The sequence below is a fragment of the Culex quinquefasciatus genome, chromosome 3, assembly GCF_015732765.1.
Source record: "Culex quinquefasciatus strain JHB chromosome 3, VPISU_Cqui_1.0_pri_paternal, whole genome shotgun sequence".
Classification (NCBI taxonomy): Eukaryota; Metazoa; Arthropoda; class Insecta; order Diptera; family Culicidae; genus Culex; species Culex quinquefasciatus.
Window position 1 is genome coordinate 113,297,988 of NC_051863.1, and position 5,338 is coordinate 113,303,325.

Genomic DNA, 5,338 nt, shown 5'->3' on the forward strand with positions numbered 1-5,338 from the left:
AAATAATAATCTTGATAAAAACCTTGCCTGTTAGAAAATATTCCAAAAACAAATTGAAATCGTATCAATGTCACCCCGGTTTACGATACCATTCGAATCTGCTTAAACCCAGAAGGACATCTATCATTAAGAACAATAATTTTAATTTTAATTTGTATTTTTTCTAACTTTGCAGTGTTATTTTGAAGAGCGTAACAATGTTGTACAAAGTAAATCTTTCCCTGTTCCTGAGGGGAACACCCGCGAAGGTTATCGGGGCCGGCATCTACAAAACGGATTCAGTGAAAGTTTTATTAATCAACTTAATGTTAGCATGTTTGGGGTAATGTTAACATTCCATAGGGTGTCTTCCTAAGGTGTCTTGAAAAGGTCCAGTTTGTGACGATACACTAACTTCCCTTTACTAAGTAATCGAATCCAGAATGTTGGTCCGAACCGGGATTTGAACCCCGATCTACCGCTTACGAGGCGGAAGCGTTACCACTGGGCTACGTGGCTCGGTCTACTCTACAACGTTATAGAGCAGACAATTCCGAAAGTTTTGATACACAAACATAAGAAGTTTGTTTAAAACCAGCACGAATTATTGCGATCTTACGAAAAAAAAAGCTTTGAAAAAGTTGGTCGTCGTTGATCATGGCCGTTCAAAATCACCCGCGACAGTGTCGAACGACGAAACAAAAAAAATCAAAACTTTTTTTTTGGGAAAATCACGATAACTCGTGATGATTACAAGCAAACCCCTTATGTTTTTATATCATTTTTTTGTAATTGTCTGATCAATGTTGTAGGACTACTAAAAAAATACATGCATCTTTATCTGAAAAGAAAATGTATTGGTAATTTATAAAGATATAAGGGTAATTCTCTACCAACTCACACGAAATCGGGAAAAGTTGCCCCGACCCCTTTTCGATTTGCGTGAAACTTTGTCCTAAGGGGTAACTTTTGTCCCTGATCACGAATCCGAGGTCCGTTTTTTGATATCTCGTGACGGAGGGGCGGTACGACCCCTTTCATTTTTGAACATGCGAAAAAGAGGTGTTTTTCAATAATTTGCAGCCTGAAACGGTGATGAGATAGAAATTTCGTGTCTAAGGGACTTTTATGTAAAATTAGACGCCCGATTTGATGGCGTACTCAGAATTCAGAAAAAACGTATTTTTCATCGAAAAAAACACTAAAAAAGTTTTAAAAATTCTCCCATTTTCCATTACTTGACTGTAAAAAAATTTGGAACATGTCATTTTATGGGAAATTTAATGTACTTTTTGAATCTAGATTGACTCAGAAGGGTCATTTTTTCATTTAGAACAATTTTTTTCATTTTAAAATTTCGTGATTTTTCTAACTTTGCAGGGTTATTTTTTAGAGTATAACAATGTTCTACAAAATTGTAGAGCAGACAATTACAAAAATTTTTTTCGTAAAATCGCGATAACTCGTGATGTTTATAAGCAAACTACTTATGACTATATATAATTTTTTTTGTAATTGTCTGCTCTACAACTTTGTAGAACATTGTTACACTCTAAAAAATAACCCTGCAAAGTTAGAAAAAACACGAAATTTTAAAATGAAAAAAATTGTTCTAAATGAAAAATGACCCTTCTGGGTCAATCTAGATTCAAAAAGTACATTAAATTTCCCATAAAATGACATGTTCCAAAATTTTTTACAGTCAAGTAATGGAAAATGGGAGAATTTTTAAAACTTTTTTAGTGTTTTTTTTTGATGAAAAATACGTTTTTTCGGAATTCTGAGTACGCCATCAAATCGGGCGTCTAATTTTACATAAAAGTCCCTTTGACACGAAATTTCTATCTCATCACCGTTTCAGGCTGCAAATTATTGAAAAACACCTCTTTTGCATGTTAAAAATGGAAGGGTCGTACCGCCCTCCGTCACGAGATATCAAAAAACGGACCTCGGATTCGTGATCAGGGACAAAAGTTACCCCTTAGGACAAAGTTTCACGCAAATCGAAGAGGGGTCGGGGCAACTGCTGTGTGAGTTGGCGGAGAATTACCCATAACAGTTTAATAATGTCTTTGTCATCTTCATTTTTGTAAGTTAAATTAACAGGGGTCAAAATAGTTTTCTTCGTTTCCCTATATTGGCCCCCTAATTTGCTCGAAATAAAGCAGTTCATGGGTTTATTTAACCCTTTCAAGCCTGATTTTTCAAAAAAATATTTTTTTGGTTGATGATGGGAAAATGGTTCTTACGACCATAAGAAAATTATAGGCCAGTTTTGAAAATTTTCATATTTGGGTCATATATGACCCATCAGGCCTGAAAGGGTTAAGCAAAGTTCCTTAAATTTAGATTATTTCAACATATTTAAATTAAATTTTCAGTCAAAAAATTATTAGACTGTTAATTCAATCAAATAAGCTAGATGCTGTTCGGTTGTAAAAGTACTAGAGGCCAACCTAATTTCTCATGTCAAACTCAAAACGCCAAAACACTCATTTTTACGAAAAGGACAAGTAGGGGAACTGCACCTAATTCCAGTGTGCCTCTAATGTTGTCAGGTCAGAACTTTGACATTCAATTAAAGCAAATTAAAAGCGTTTTCAACTGAAATCGAGTGATAAATAGCTCTATAAGAAGTGAGCAAGCAAGTTTCTATCAAAAGTTTTACAAAATTAGTTGTTTAAGGTTGATCATTTTCGAAGAAAATTGACATTTCAATTAAATTTTTGGGCTTACAGACAGTAGCGTGCCCAGCTCCTCGAGAAAGGTGGGGACGTTTAGAAAATTTCGTCGTTTATGGACGCCCCCTGACTAAAATTAGAACAAATTTCTGAGGATGGTGGGGCAGTTGCCCCATGTTGCCCCACCCTGTGCACGCTAGTGCTTACAGATATAAGTTTAATTACATTGCTCATAACTGTAAATAGAATATTTTTTGCAGTGTGGTAGAAACCTGGATAGTTAATAAGCTTACGTAAATAATAAGACAAGTCAAATTGAAAAACTGTTAAAGGCAAACTTATGGGAAATTGGACGAGCTTTCCGGTAAAAATATTTACGATACTGAAAAACCAAGTCTGTCATATAGAAATTCCCAAAACCACCAAAAAACCCGTTTTTTAACATTTTTATTTTCAAAACCGCTGTATCTTCCCAAGGATTAGACATAGGACAATGGTTAATATAAAGATTTTTATGTAAAATTGTCTGGGGAATCGATTCCCGTATTCGGTTTTTGAAAATTTTGACGTTTAGACCACTTTTCAAAAAAACTGTTTTAGTAAATTATTTTTGTATTTTTTAAGGAAAGACATACCATCCTGCATTTTTCGTCAGTCTTTTGGTAACATTTTAGGCTATTCCTTCAAAAATTTTGAACGAAAAAAAATCGTGACATCACCTTTAAATTTAAGTTTTAGACTTAAAAATTAAAAAATCTCACAGATGTGGCGTGTTTTTTTGTTTCAGTGTATTTTTTTCAGAAAGCCCGTCCAATTTTCTACAAGTTTGTCTTTGACCACTTTTTGATACGATGCAACGGCTTCGAGATACAGTAATTTTTAAATTGCAAAATACAAAAATATTTAAATACCTTACGCCCTTCTCAAATGATATTTTCATGTAGGTACTATTGGCTCCATATACACGAAAATGGCTTTTATATGCCTAGAATAACATGTCTACAAAGTTTCATTGAAATCGGAGAGGGTCGGGTACAAAAGAACCAGAAAAATTCCTGATTTGAGCTGGAATTACTCTATAGCCATTTATGAGGCCATCTGGATTTAAAATATCATACTAAAGCTCAACAATCATAAGATGACAGTGAAAATAACCACTTCGGATAATCGAGTCTGGACTGTATACCCTATCGAGAAATAAAAAGTGAGAGTGTGTGCAACATGGAGTTAAACTTTCTATGAAGTTGCTGTGAAGGTTACCATGGCACTTTGAAAAGTTTAACTCCATGTTGCACGCACACAATCTCACTTTTAATTTCTCGATATAGTTCAAATACATTTGCATCGGGGTGACATTGATAGGATTGCAACTAATATTAAGTAAATATTTTTTCAAAAACACCTGTGCTCGCTAAATTTGGACAGCATTTTCCATTACACCGTAACTCCCAAACCCCCTTACGCGAATGTATTAGTTATAAAAATTAGTTGAAAATAAAAATTTAAAAAATCTGAGGGAGAAAGTTAGCTTTTCCCATACAAAATACAATCACTTCGCGCCAATATGAGACTCAACTTTAGTCGGTCCCAACTTAAGGGTATGTATTCTCAATTTAACATAGGACTTCAGAACCCCACTATATTACTTTTTGGTCATTTTATGTATTTATTTTGTAGTTTGTAATGTGTTTTGGAAGACAAAAGCTTCAAACATAATTTGCATTGGTGTAACTAACCTTTTTAAACAGTCCATAACTTAAAAAAAATGAAATACTTGTAGAAATAAATAAATAAAAATATTTACAAATTCGTATGCCAATATGAGTTCATTGAACGATGAAGCCTCTATCTAGATGAAGTGGTTAGACTTTTCAGTCGTTACCAGTAAATTTAAATCAATCGGCTCTTCCCAAAATCATCAAACTCCGCCGAAAGCTCATTTTCCATTAGCGGTGGTCGTAAATTTTTCCGCACAATCTCGCAAGCCAAATCAATAACTTTGGCACCACCTCACTTGACTTGACTATTTGCCAAGTCGAACATAAAAAATGTGGAAAAACAGCGCGGAAAACAGCAGCAGCAGCACAAAACATAAACAGATGGATTTTATTTATGTAATCTACGCACGCGTGCAGCATCCAGCAGCCAGTGCCAATGGTCCGCGGTCACCTGCCAAGTCCGTCCGGCTTGCCGATGGTCAGCTGACGGAACTGAGTCTGCTACGACTGCACGCATCGCATAGTTGTTGAACTATTTTCGCAAAGTAAGTAAACTGAGGCTTCTAATGAGGCAAGTGGTGGAGAGTATCGTGTTACTTGGCATTGCATCAGTGTCTTGCGAACCTTCGTGGTGAACGGACGCTAGAGCTGCGGTATTTTTTACTACCTAAGCTCAGAGTTATTTCGAAACAAAATTCACAGTCTTTTTAAAGACTACCTGAGTTATTTTCCAAAATTCTAAACAGTCTTTTCAAGACTAACCCCACCTGAAATTTTGTTGTATTTTACAAACGAAGCCATCTTTTTAAGAGAACTTTGCTTGCAAAATGCGTCAAAACAAAGGTAAACGCAAATCTTCTGAAGATTTGGTCGTTACGTCGGTGAAGCGTTTGAACGCTAAACCGGCTAACGGAAACAGAAAAGAAAACAGCCTCTTCTGAGGTCTGATTCTGATTCTGA